Source organism: Procambarus clarkii, chromosome 38, assembly GCF_040958095.1.
Source record: "Procambarus clarkii isolate CNS0578487 chromosome 38, FALCON_Pclarkii_2.0, whole genome shotgun sequence".
NCBI classification, from domain to species: Eukaryota; Metazoa; Arthropoda; class Malacostraca; order Decapoda; family Cambaridae; genus Procambarus; species Procambarus clarkii.
In genome coordinates, this window is record NC_091187.1 from 21,929,336 (window position 1) to 21,944,336 (window position 15,001).

Sequence of the window (15,001 nt, forward strand, 5' to 3'; positions counted from 1 at the left end):
AACCTGTTTACTGCCTCCTGACACTTTAGGGTAACATAGTCCATCATACCCTGTACAGACTTGTCTCTGAGGTCTGTGTCCCCAGGTATTTCCCTTAGGAAATGTCTCATCTGTTCATAATTCCCCTTTCGGTATGCCAGCCTTTTGATTCCTTGTTCTTTTTTGGGGGAGATAATTCCTAGCTCTACCAGGTACTCAAAGTTCAATACACTGTGGTCACACATTCCCAAGGGCTCTTCCATCTTAACTTCCCTTATATCCCACTCATTTAGGGTAAATATCAAATCAAGCATTGTTGGTTCATCTTCTCCTCTCATTCTTGTTGGTTCCTTGGTGTGCTGGCTTAGAAAGTTTCTTGTTGCCACGTCCAGCAGCTTATCTCTCCATGTTTCTGGTCCTCCATGCGGGTCTCTATTCTCCCAATCTATCTTCCCATGGATGAAGTCTCTCATAATTAGTAGTCCAGATCCATTCCTGCTAGCAACAGAAGCTGCTTTTTCTATTATGTTAATGGTGGCCATGTTGTTTCTATCATATTCCTGTCTGGGTCTTCTGTCATTTGGTGGTGGATTATATATGACTACGACTATAATTTTTTTCCCTCTATTTGTTATGGTACCTGCTATGTAGTCACTGAAACCTTCACAGCCCTGAATAACCATCTCCTCAAAATCCCAGCCTTTTCTTACCAGCAGAGCTACACCACCCCCACCTCTTCTTTCCCTCTCTTTCCTCATAACATAATAGTCCTGTGGGAACACTGCGTTTGTTATCGTTTTCGATAGCTTTGTTTCTGTGAGGGCTATTATGTCTGGGTTTTCCTCTAGTACCCATTCTCCAAGCTCATTTGCTTTATTTGTAATTCCATCTATGTTAGTGTACATTGCTTTGAGGCTCACTTTCTTCTGTCCCTTCTCAAATCGCCTCCTTGGTGAGTGTTCTGCTGGTGGGGGAAGCTGTTCCATGGGTGTGAGGACCTGTGAGGTGTATAACAGGGTCTCAGAGGATACTGGGATGAGGGGCGGGGGATCCAGTGAAGGGGGAGGGACAGGGAGGGTATGGGGTGAAAGGGGAGGGAGGACGGTGAAACACCTAAGTCCTTTTAGTGTCCAGTATACAGTGACTTTAAGTGAAAACTTTTAAGCGATTACGTCTTTACAAAATCGGAATCTGTACGAAAAGCACTACATGTGGGCCCACCATGTCTCCTCAGGAACTGAGTCTCAAGACCAACCTTCTGAAATTATTAAGGTCAGAATGACACAGTAATCTCGTGGAAAGAGCAAGGCAAATGGCTGAAGATGACAGGAATAGTGAACCAGAGGATAACCCCACTCACAATGAGCCCCTTTGGCAAATAGCAGGAAACGGAACGGTAAATAAACGAAAGAGAACCGAAGGTATGGCCAAAGAAATCAATTTAGAAGCCAGCCAGAACCCAAGAGCAGCCCCCAAACTAATGCTAAAGATCATCTTCAAAACCAAAAAGCCAGTAGATGGTCCAACTTACGTCTACATTGCCGCACTGGAAAAAGATCACCTAGGATCAGATCTCAGAGCCAAAGCTGACATTAGATGCAGATATAACATATCCACAGCTAGTAGTAGGAGTAGGCATCCATCAGTCTCAGGAGACTATGGAGTTGCGCTCTGGTGTCGTTCTGGTCTGGATTGGCCTCATCTGGGCGCAAAGCCAGGGTAGGTTGATTCGGGGGAGAAGCTGTTACCCAGGCAGCAGGTCCCCCCACTCCACGGCACTGAAAGTCTCCACAGCTAACCCAGATATAATTACAGACCTCAGGAATCCGGAAGACTTAGTTGAACTAAAACCCAGAGGAAAAAGTCACCCAGATGATACTACACCATTTCCCAATTGAAGTCAATGTAAACAGGCTTTAAGAATGCCCCAATGTCACAACAGCGGAAAGGTGTAAGCACGACAATGTAGAAACAAGACAGGTGCTTGTAATAATAAACGGACCTGGCATCAACATTCTGAATGTAGGGTTCTATGGACAATTCAGGCTAAGGCTGTACTATCCAGAGCCCATGTGCTGTTACACATGTCAGAGCTTCAGCCACCATAAAGGTGGCTGCAGAGGCCCGGAACGGTGTGGAGTGTGCAGTGAGCTACACAACACTGATATATGTAAAAATCTAAATAAATTAGGCAAACTAACACATGCAAAATACCCAAACTGCGGGGGATGCACATCACGCCTGGAACAAACGATGTCCAGAAAGGGTCAAAAGAATCAAAGCCTTTGGATTTGCAACCCGAAGCCACAAATCTACAACAAACGACCAGACCCTCAGTTAAGAGCCAATGAAATACTCCTCGGCAAGTCCGAATCTATGAAAATAAAAATCAGCAAGAGTCTAGACACCAATTCCTTCGAGTCTAAACAACAGGACCTCGAACACCTGGAGAAAACAGAGCACTACTCCACGACAACAACAACAGCCGCACAAATCAGGGCAGCACAATTATTACACCTGCTAGTGCCTCCAGGATATCTCAAGCACAGACGATGACCTCTACGTCAACAACTGCCCCAGTAGCTGGATGTAGCGAAGACACCACGACCCAAGCCGCATTCTCCCCCACCTACCAAGACAAAAGGAAGGCAGCCAAAGGCGTATCAAGTGACCACTGTTCCAATGGTTATTTTCTCCCTGACAGAGACCTTCAACAAGATGCTTGACTAACCATTCCAAGCACTGGAACAGACCAACTCTCAGTCAAGGAAGGAAATGTTAACAGAGGTAAAAAAGAATCTACTGAACTTATTTCCTCCACACTTCGATAAACCCTACCGGAAAATGTCGTCGAAGTTGAAGATAGTGACGAAACTTGTTACGACATCGGCACCATCGTCTGAGTGTAGAATGGCAATTCCAGCGCCATCTATTAGTCTGCACTCAAACTGTTTCCGAACTGTTTCTCAGTACGTGTGGACTAGGTACTGGGTGGTGGAAACACTGGGGGTTGACAGATACTGCCTTGTGTGCGTTTTGAGTGTCCTGTGTGAAAGCGACACTACTGTAAATAAGTATAGTAATAGTCTATTTATTCCAATATATATATTTTATTGGTAAAAGTGTAAATATATTGGTGAAGAGAATAGTGTTTTGTTCATCCTCCCCTTTCTCTCTATTGCACTATATAACCATTTCTTGAAAGCGTACTACCGACTTGGGGTCGGACACACTAAAAGAGGTTCATCCATCAAGAACCCAGTTACTGGTCCTAAGTGACTGTAACAAAATTGAATTGTTTCAGCACCCAATGACAGTCTCCGCTCCAGCCAAGAAGACAGAAGCCGTTGGGGAAATCAGCACATTGGAAACCACCAGGAACTCAATGGATTCAACTGTAACAAAATTATGGACAATAACGACAATCTCAAGATTATGCAATGGAACATTCAAAGATTCAAAAACAAAGCTCAAACACTCAGAGCAGTTCTTCTCAGGGACAACACTGATATTGTCTTATTTCAAGAAACACTTACCAGGACTGAAAGAAGTGTCAATACCCCAGAGTATTGTGAGAGTACGGTCTCTCAAGATTATCCCACAGCTGATTTGAATGGCTCATTGCAGTGCACAATGCACCGATCTCGTGCACAAGCCCTATCTCTGTTAACCCTGGATAGTAAACTGTCATGTTGGGTATCTCCAGAATGCCCACTTAACCAGGAATACGTTTATAATACAGAGGTCGCCGTATGTCCAGGCAGGAAGTAGATACAGGGAAGTTAAGCATACTTGTCACAAGGGTTAGTGAGTACGCAGGAGGTGCCGGCGTGTGAGAGAGAGAGAGGGGACGCCAGTGAGGCGACAGATCTGACCTCTGGGGTCAGCCTCAACCGGCGCGATGGAGAATAACACCTGTGACGTGGTCGTGACGTGTTCATGACGTCACCTCTGTTACTGATCATGGAACGATCAATATGATTGGTTCCCGTTTTTTTGCTAAAACGCCATTGGTCAAATTGTAACCCCTTGTGTTGTGTCCCACGAGGAGCCCTGAGCCCCAGGCAAGAGCATTCACGCGAGGAAGCCCTTACATAGAGGACGTGTCCTGTTCTGTCTATCGGCCAATAGACTGAACACCGTCCATTCCTCACCGTCAAGTTAAACTCAGCGTCTTTTCGATATACCAACGTCCGCCCGGAATCGCGATGGTGACTATATTGTTAAGAAGCCTAGTGACAAATCACCAGAGCGAAACAGACTGGTATCAGGTAACCCCTGGTGATGGTGACAAATAGAGATCGTCTGTGAGTGACCTAGAGTAAACTATGGTAGTGCCGCCGTCAAAGTAATCTGTGTGTGACTTTTGCCACAGTGTACCTGCATGGTATCATATAATCAACCGCCAGCCGCCACTCAGTCGAGAGCGTGTAGCTAGTCTAGCCTCGAGCCACCAGCCGCCATCCTCACTGTACTACATGACGTCACCACCCTTACTCACTGCCAGTGCCATCAAGTGTGTGTGCGTGTGTCTGTTAGACATACAGCGCGCCCTCCTGCGAGTACCCCCCCCCCCCGTGTCAAGTACGGTTTGTGGGAAAGCCTTGTCGCCGAGCGAACCAACTGTCAGGCCATCTACGAGTTCTTGCATAAATGTGCCTGAGTGAGTGAATAAGAGAGGTAGTGTGAGAGAGTGTCTCTCAAGATTCTCCCACAGCTGACTGGAATGGCTCATTGCTGTGCACAGTGCACCGATCTTGTGCACAAGGTCCTATTTCTGTTAACCCTGGATAGTGACCTGGCATGTTGGGTATCTCCAGAATGCCCACTTAACCAGGAACACTTTCATAATACGGAGGCCGCCGTATGTCCAGGCAGGAAATAGATACAGGGAGTTAAGCATACTTGGCACCAAGGGTCAGTGAGTACATTGGCCGGTGGTAGCGTGAGAGCAGAGGGGAGACGCTAGCAGCGTCTGACCTCTGGGGTCAACCGGTGCGATGGACAATAACAGCTATGACGTGGTCGTGACGTGTTCATGACGTCACTCCTGCTACTGCTCATCGAACGAGCTAATATGATTGGTTCCCGCTCATTTGCTGCAATGCCATTGGTCAAATTGTAATCCCCTTGTGTGTGCCACGAGATGCCCGGCAGCACTTGTAAACCATTCAAGTGAGGGACACCAAACCTAGAGGACGTGTTCTGTTCCGTCTACCGGCCAATAGACTGAACACCGTCTATTCCTCACCGTCAAGTTAACTCAGCATCTGAAAAATATACTATACACTCGCCCAGAATCACGGGTGTGAATATATTATTCAGAAGCCTAAAGTGACAAATCTCCAGAGCGAAACAGACTGGTATCTGGTAACCCCTGGTGACAAAGATCGTTGTGAGTGAATTAAGAGTGAACTAAGGCAGTGCCGCTGCCTAAGTAACCTGTGTGTGACTTTACCACAATGTACCTGTACCACAGCGTACAGTGTAGTGCATGGTACCATATAACCTGCAGTAGCCAGCCTGCACACGGTCCAGAGCGTGTAGCTAGTACCTCTGTACCTCTGTGCCTCGAGCCGCCGCTGCCCTCACTACTACGTGACATCACCACCTTACTCATCGCCAGCGCCAGTGTGTGTGCGGGTGTCTGTCTGTTAAGCATACAGCCCGCCTTACTGCAAGTACCCTCCGTGTCTACGGGCGAAGCCAGCTGTCAGGCCACCTACGAGTGCTTGTATAAATGTGCCTGAGTGAGTGAGTAAGGAAAGGTACCCTATCTGTAAGTACAAGATTTTGTCATTGTTTATTGTGTCTGTGTTGATATGAGGGATCAACCACAGTTCTCACCTTCTCCTACCTGTCACAGGTCATAGGTGAATCGACGGTGTATGTGTGTTTATCTGTGTGTTATCACGGCATTTCACTCGTCTGTTGAATGTGAGCTTCACATACACCACACATTTAGTTATTGTGTGATAATATTATTGTGCATGTTATTGCCTGTCCCATTGACAGTGTAGTTGTTGATTTATTGCATATCATCATTACCGAGTATCCGGTTGGAACTCTTGTGATCCCTTTGCATACCGGCACTTAGATTGCCGTGTTAATGATTGGCTGTCAACTGTGTTAAGTTAGGTGTTTCTCCACGAGTGGATACGAGTCGTTTAGCCAGACGTCAAGAGTCTCGCTAGTACAACCATAGCTTTGCTGACGCCAATCTAAAGTAAATCAAACACCCTGTGTATTAGTGGTTAAGTTATTAATAAACTACTGTTAAGCTTTATGCAGTGTTTCCGTTGAACCACTTCTGAATACTGCCAATATTACTCAAACCTTCACCTCTAAGTGTCTTCAATACCGAGTTGCCTATAAGTCACTAAACTATAAATGTGATGAGGACCCTAGGAGTCCCTTAAAGTGTTAAATCATTGAGGAGATTCCAACGATCAACGTGGAGCAGGACCAGGTAAGACTAGTCTGAGAAGAGACCCTCAAGGACTCTAACTCGACCTTGCTCCCAGGCCCTGTACGGTTGCTCTCGTATTTTCTCTGCTGATTCCGACAGCTTCGTGAAGCGTCTGTCACATGTACATTGACGACGTACGCATTGCAGTCGGGAAAGAAAAATAGAAAACCCCACAATACCCCAGAGTATCAAGGTTACCACTGCCCAATTGCTCAAACCAGAGGCACTTCAATACTAGTAAGGAATCATATCAATGCCACGCCAATCACAGACTTGCCTAACTGTAGTGAAGACGTCGAAATTATGGGTGGGAGTTAATCTCACCTTGAGGAACTCAATGCTGTCCATCTTCAATGTATACTGGAGCCATAGAGAACACTATATGGATCTCTCTGCAATCTTTGAAATAGCTGTCACCACACCTAATATCATCTCGGGTGGGTTCAACACTCATAATGAATTACTAAATGATTCTCCAAGAACCGAAGCCAACGGAAGACATATTGAACACCTTTCGGATGAAGTGCCTGAAGTCCGTCTGCTTAACTCGATGGAATCCATATTGGTGGGGGGAAGCTGGACCTCACGTTTGTCTCCAGCAGTATATATGAGTTGTGTTATTGGTCAGTTGACCGTGTACTGACTAGTGACCACTTTGCTACAAGAACAGTTATCAATATAGCACTACCTCCCAGACCTCCACCTCCCGAGCCCGGATGGGATTTGATCAAAGCAGAATGGACAAAATTTCAGGAATCTCTTGAAATTTGGCACCAAAACTACACTCCTCCTGGCAACACTGAAGATGTGGAAAAAGATTTAGAAAATGCAATACGAGCAAATCAAGAAAAACAATTACCCAACAACATAAAGATCACTGGTATTTCTGTGGTATGTTACGCTCTCAGGCTGCAGGAGAAACGAGTCTCCCCTTGAGAGTTATTCAGCCAGGCCTGACCTAACTAAGAGGTTAAGGAGACATAGACCTGGATATTTATATAGTAAACACTCGATTGAATTTGACATATAGTTTTCAAGTATGGGCAGTGAATAAGAATATAAATAAATGACTGGTCATGAGATGTAGAAAATTTGCTGGGGGTGTGAGGCTCGCTTCTGAGGACCTTGACCTCACTTGAGCACCAGAAATCGTGAGGGAAAGTTGTGCTCCGTTGAGCTCGTGATAGAGAAGAACCCCTTGGTTGATATACCTTCTAGTGGAAGGAAGTGTGTAGACGTTTCAGCTGTGAATTTTTTTTTGTGCAGGGATATTCCTGCGCGGGCCCTAAGCCTCTGGCTGGCTCACTAAGTGTTGCTTGTTTCTGTTTTACTTGGGGTGGACGGTAGAGCAACGGTCTCGCTTCATGCAGGTCGTTGTTCAATCCCCGACCGTCCAAGTGGTTGAGCACCATTCCTTCCCCCCGTCCCATCCCAAATCCTTATCCTGACCCCTTCCAAGTGCTATATAGTCGTAATGGCTTGGCGCTTTCCCCTGATAGTTCCCTTCCCTTTACTTGGGCGGAGTATGAGTATTTATGACTCGTATGGTCGCTTCTCGCTGTGGAATTATTCTGGAAACGTGTGGGCTCAAGTCCTGGATGGCAGGAAGAGTTATCAAGCCGTCCTGAAACATTTTCGTTGGGCAGCTTGTGAGTGTCCTGTCGAGCATCGACCAGGAAGCTCCCTCGACTGAACAATTCTGTGGTTTGTCTGAGGAAGAAGTTGATGCGTGTACTTTGAGGCCAGAGAAGAAGTTAATGAGTGGAACTTCAAGGCTGTAGGAATGGATGTTGTACCCTGTGGAAGAGCAAGCTCCATAGTTGGACCTCAAACTGTGTGAAGAAGAGCAGTGAAATGAAGTGAAGTTTCACATGCTTCTGTGGAATCAGTAGTGGAGTACCACTGGAGTCCAAGGAAAACTTCTTGGTGCAGCAGCCTGAAAGAGCTGTAGAGGATCCAGGTAGATAAATCTGGAAGAACCAAATGATGTCAGGGTAGTGGATATCCAGATGTGGGACGGAAGTTCTTACTAACTACTTGTAGGGAGTTGGTAGAGTGTGTGATTGTATTCCCCTAGTTGTGTTTGCGGGGTTTGAGCTCTGCTCTTTCAGCCTGCTTCTCAACTGTCAATCAACTGTTTCTAACTACTACTACTATTTTTTTCACATCACACACACACATACACCAGAAAGCGGCCCATGACAGCTGACTAACTCTTAGGTACCTATATACTGGTAGGTAACAGGGGCATAGGGTGAAAGAAACTCTGCCCACTGTTTCTCGCCTGGGCCCGGGATCGAACCCGGGACGACAGGATCACATGTCCAGCGTGCTGCCCTCTCGGCCGGCCGGCCCCTAATTGTCATCACTGCAAGACGCAGTGAAAGGTGGGTGATTGGTTATCATTTTTGTGCCAAGAAATACTTATACTGAAGTTTATAGAGTTACAGCTATAGGCTGGATTACCTACAGAGATAAAGATATTCAAGGCCGATAGTGCCATATTTGTTTTACAAGGTTTAACTCACTTGGTGAGGTTGGTAGCACAAGTGGCTAGCCAGGAGTTGGGCTACCACTTGGTATAAACAGCTGATAGAGTCCTGATGGTATTGGTTTGCAATCAGGATATAATATCATAAGATGTTGAAGTTTATATATTTATATATTGTATGTGTGTGCTTTATATATATGTTCTGTGTTGTTATTAAATGTTTGTAATGAACAGCTGTTTGCCCTTGTCCTAGTGAGGCTTCCCAGGAAGTAGAGTGAGAGAGAGAGAGAGAGAGAGAGAGAGAGAGAGAGAGAGAGAGAGAGAAAGAGAGAGAAAGCACCACAGCTGTGGACAGGGTGGTACAGAGTTATAATTCAAACGAAAGGGGGATTGAGGAGGTCATACCAAATAAGGAGAGAGTGGGGAGTCCTAGCGGCTCGAGTTGGGTGTGTAAACATGACAACGAGGCCAGTGTTGGAGCCATACCCTCTAAAGGTGTGATGCTCAGCACCTCTCCGAGAGTAGGAAGCGTACAGGGTGATCTGATCAAAGTGTAAGCACTCTACGGTTTTTGGTTGGTTGTACAGAAGGGACGTACGCACCCGACCTACAAAGTAATACAACACATGTTACGAACCCGGATCCAGCGTCCGAGCACGGAGCAGTGACGACCGCGCCATCTGTGGGTCAGCTCCCGAAACCCCCTCCAAAAGGACGACGACACCTGGTGAGGACGACGTGTACTAGCTACGAGGGCCAGTTTCCAGTCCCGTTCAGCACTCTACACCGCCGCCGCTGACCTCTGGTGAGGTGGTGCTCAGACTACAACGCCATCTATGGAGTGGATATGTCGGGCGTTTGTGTCTGAGCCTGTAAGTGAGGTGTTTTAGTGTGTCCCAGTTATTGATGACGTGTCTGCTTACAGAGTCGACCTGGGACTGCTGTGATGGAAGTTGAGTCAGTCTACCCAAGGCAGCCGTCTCCATACCTTGTACTTTGCTGCAGCAGTTGTGAAGTCGTCCCCCCGGAAGAACACTGTGGTGTGTTACCCTGCCAGTGGAGTGGCAGTAGAAGGATTACCCGGGACCGACTGTTGGAGACGATCATCCACTGGGGTATTGAGGACAGGAGAGTGATTTGTGGTGTCACACGAGGCTCCTGTCTAGGGCGTTCCCCTTATATCGTTCGTGGAGTGGCCTGACCAGCCTTGCTGATCCGGAACCTGCCAGCAGACCAGCTGGACGTGTGGTTGACGGCCTCCACGGCGGTGCCCCCAGTGGACCTGTGTTTTGGCTGACCTGTGGCCAGGGTAGGCTCAACTTCTCAGAGGATTCGTTATGAGGCCACGTAAGCACCGACGACGTAGCACCGAGAGCTTGATTTCCAGGGTCTTCAGGAGAAGACATATGTGTACCGTGTTAATACCCCTCCCCCCGTGTAATCTTTTATATATTATTTATTGGTGGTGGTTAATATATTATATTAAGTTTTTGCCTTTATTTCCCTTCCCCTTTAAGTTACTTGCGTCACGGATCACATCCCTTGAAAGCCACTACTGGCTTGGGGTCGGATACAACTTCCTCTAACAACATCAGAGTAAGAACCCCGTTGCGTCCCGAGAGGGCCGTAACAGCACACAATCTAGGGTTGTCAATCACCCTAAATTGGATGCCAAGTCACATTGGCATAGAAGGTAATGACAAGGCAGACTCACTATCAAAAACTATCTCTGCTCTATCTGTTGTACAGATTAAAATACCTACAAGTTTTTTCACAGATTAAGGAGCAAATCAAGAAGAAAATACTCCCAACTATCAAAAGTCGCCACAGAGCCAATGTAGCAGAAGGAAGATCCACTACAATGTGGTACGAATAAGCAACTGAGTACTCCTCTTTAAAGCCTGGCAAAAAGATATCCAGAGACATTGCATTAGCCATACACACACTCAGACTTGGTTACATGTGCTGCTGGGAGGTAATGAACCCAATAGTTAAAGAGGTCTAGAAGCCATAGAAGAAGTGCAGCCATATCAAAAACAAAAGCAAGCGGCCCCAAAATCCTTACGTTCAGTGCTCCTAATGAACGATGATGATGATGCCCCTCTGTCCCCTATTCTAGGCAAGCCTGGCCCACAACAACTCCCCTTCCCACCCAGAACAGACTCGAACAGGAGGAAGAGCCCGCAGAGACTGAACTTCCAACGGGACACCTCGGCGAACAAGAACAACAGGCAAAGTCGGAATAACAGAGACAGGTCACGAGTCGGATGGAGAGATTCATCACGAGACAAACCGGGTGGAAACCAGACGAGGAACAACAGGGACAGATCCAGAGACAACCGAGGCCAGTGTAACAGGAACGGAACCGGCGACCACAGAGGCCAGAACAGCAGGATCACCCCAGGAGACAACAGAGGCAATAACAACAGACTACCCCTCGTGGAACAACAACAATAACAGAGACAACAGACAGGGAGGTAATAATAATAATAATAGGGGCCATAATAATATTTTTTTCAGAAACAGAAGCAGGGGCAGAGGCAACAATCGGAACCAGGAGAACAATAACAGACCCAAGCGCTGGAACAGCACGAACCGAGACCAACAGGGAGGAAACAGAGACCGAGGGTGGAACGGTGGAGATCGGAGAAACTCAGGAAACGACAGGAATTAAGGCAGATAAGAGGACAACTGAAACAGACAGTTATCTCTGAGATACCCCTTACTGAACTATATGTCGTCTATATGTCGTTGAATGTTTCTGTTGTACCCTCTCAGGCTCGTGGGGTGGGCGACCAAGCCCCCTGTCGGCCTGTATTGGAAGACCAGTCTCTGTAGCCTCCGCTGCATTGGGCCCCAACTTTGCTCCTCCTTTGGCCTCTCTGACTACTCTCCTCGGCTCCCCTCCCTCCTCTGTGGTTGGGTCGAACCCCAAGCCCCCAGTGGTGACTACCTCGTCCCCTGGCACGGCTCCATTTCTAGTTGTAACTACTTTGCCTTTTAACCCCTCTCTCTCTGGGGGTTCTCAACGCCGTCCTCGACACGGCCGCACTCGCTCGATTCCTTCCCGTTCTGATGCCTATCAAGCCTTGTTTAGGCCCGCTTCGTGGGCCAAATACTTTGATCTCCTCCCTCTTGATTCTGCGCCTCCTGACGATTTCTCCCTCCATCGACACCTCGTTGATTCCGTGGGTGCCTCTGTTACCTTCAACCCCACTCGTCTCGGTACACGAGTCGTTGCTGCTGCTCCTCAGGATGCAGCTTCTCGCTTGGCTGCCTTATCCTGCCTTGGCGAGATCCCTGTTCGGGTCTCAAAGAACGCTGGGTTGAATGCCAGTGTTGCCAGTATTCTCCTCCCGCCCCATGTTACGACCGGTGTTTGGAATCTGCAGGACTGCCACGATGATATTCGGCATATCCTCGATGCCCAAGGCCATTCTGTCCTCCGGGTGGACACGTTTACTCGTCTCCCTCGTGGTCGTCGCCGTCAACCCCTTCGGGTTGTGAAGATTACCTTTGATGGTAGGACCCTTCCCCCTTCTGTCATTCTTGCTGGTGCCATATGCTCTGTCGAGGAGTACATTCCTTCTCCTAGGTTCTGTAACAAGTGCTGGAGGTTTGGGCATGGTGCCCCCCGCTGCTCTGGGACTGTCTCTCTCTCTGTCCTTTGTGTGGGGGCGAAGGTCACTCTAAGTCGGAGTGCACTTCTCCCCAGGTTCGCTGCCTTAACTGCGGTGAGGCCCATCCTACCTTCTCCCGTGCCTGTATCCATTACAAGCTTGAGGCAGCCGTCCTCAACTTGACGCACCGGGAGCGGTTATCTTTTCCTGAGGCAAGGCGCCAGGTTCGCCGGCTCCCGCCTTATGCTAACATCTCTTATGCTCGCGTGTTGCGCTCTTCCTCTCCTCGTCCTTCCTCAGACTCGCAACCGTTTCCGGGCCTTGGACCCTGATGTGCCCACTGCCCCCTCCTCTGTTCCTTTGAGTTCTGTCCCGAAGGGTCCCCCTCCTGGTCTTCTGTCTGGGGTTCCCCCTTTTTTCTACCCGGTCTGTCATGTTTCCTGTATCTTCTTCCTCGTTTCCCTCCCATCTTCTTTCCAATCCTTCTTCTCCGTCTATTGACTCTCCCCGCCGCCTATCGGTGCGGGCTGATGTCCATCGCTCTCCTAACAGCCGTCGTGTGTGCTCTCGTTCAGCTTCTTCTTTTGAGACACTGGAATCCGTTGCCCGGTACATAGTTGCTGGGACACCGGTCTCTTCAAGTCAGAAGCGTAAGCCTGGCTCCTCTCCTTCCTCCTCCCCGGCGGATAAGAAGACTTCGCTCTCTTCCTTGGCCTCTACTACCGACTCTATCGCTCCTTCCCCTCCCGTTTCGGTGGTTGCGCCCCCTGTTCCTGCTATGGAGGCTTCTTTATGCTATGGAGGTTTCTTCCTGGACTCCTTGCCGGAGCCTGTGCTCCTGGTAGGTGATTTCAATTGTCGTCATTCTCTTTGGGGTGATGTTCTGACGAATACCCGAGGTCGCCTTCTTGAGCCGTTTATCCTCTCTTCTTCCCTGTCTCTTCTGAATTCTGGTGAGCCCACTCACTTGGACTCTCGGACTCGCACCCTTTCCTGTCTTGATCTTTCTCTCTGCTCTTCTCTTTACTTGGATTTCACGTGGCACGTTCTTGATGACCTCCATGGCAGTGACCATTTCCCCATCCTTGTTTCCTTTTTCTCTTTTCGCCCTTTCCTCTCTTTCCCCAGGTGGCGGTTTGCTAAAGTGGACTGGAACCTATTTACTCTCAGTGCTGCTCTCTCTGACCTCTCCCTTCTGCCTCTCCCTCGCGCTCTCCTCCTTTTTCATGACACTGTATTCGATGCTCCCCTCTGCTCTATTCCTTGCTCTTCCTTTCGGGGTCCACGGAAGTGCGTTCCCTGGTGGAATGCAGACTGTGCTCGGGCTGTCCGCTGTATGCATGCAGCCTGGAAGAGGCACCGCCGTCGAAAGACGGCCGATTCTTTTCTTTTCTTTCGGAAAGCGAGTGCGGTGGCCCGTAGGGCCATCTGTACGGCTAAGCATGAATGTTGGGCATTTTATGTCTCCACAATTACGTCCGAAACAACTCTGCCACAGATCTGGAAGCATATCCACAAGATAGCGGGTAAGTTCGTTCTTGATGTTTCACCGGTCCTTCACCTCCATGGTACTCTTGTGGCAGACCCGTTGCATGTTGCTTCCGAACTGGGTTTTCACTTTTCTGTTAGCTCTGGTCTTCATCTTCCCCAATCTTTCCTTCTTCGTAAACCTGTCCTTGAGTCTCGTCCTTTAGATTTCTGCACTCGTCTTCGGCTTCCCTATAATGATCCCTTCTCTCTCTCTGAACTTCATTCTGCCCTGGCCCTCTGCAGTTCTACGGCGGCGGGCTCCGATGGTATTCATTATGAGATGCTTCGCCATCTCCCTCCGTGCACGTCTCAGTATTTACCGAGTCTGCATAATCGGATCTGGGAGTCGTCGTCAGTCCCTGAGGACTGGCTTGATGCCGTTGTCCTCCCTGTTCGCAAACCAGGGTCTCTGGGTACTTCCCCTAAGGACTTTCGCCCTATTGCCCTCACAAGTTGTGTTTGCAAACTCTTTTAACGTATGGTTAACGTTCGTCTGATGTGGTTTCTGGAACACCATCACCTCCTCTCCCCTTCTCAATTTGGTTTCCGCAAGTGCCGCAGCACGACAGATGTCCTGGTGAACTTGGAGGTCTATATTCGTACTGCTTTTGCTGTGAAGACCTCCGTTGTTGCCGTCCTTTTTGACCTGGAAAATGCTTACGACACCACTTGGCAATATCATATTCTATCTCAACTTCATTCTTTTGGCCTTCGTGGTCATCTCCCTCTCTTTTTCCGCAGCTTCCTCTCGCCTCGTTCCTTTCGGGTGCGACTTGGTACCGCTCTCTCAGCCTCTTTTCAGAAATACGAAGGTGTGCCCCAAGGTAGTGTTCTGAGCACTACTCTCTTTCTGGTTGCCCTCAATGGTCTTCTTTCCTCTCTTCCTTCAGGTGTCTTCTCCGCGCTCTGTGG

General features: G+C 48.3%; 1 pseudogene; it reads left to right on the forward strand.

The window, feature by feature from the left end:
• Positions 1-2,531: 2,531 nt before the first annotated feature.
• Positions 2,532-15,001, forward strand: part of LOC123772029 (calphotin-like) — a 29,044-nt pseudogene continuing 16,574 nt past the window's right edge.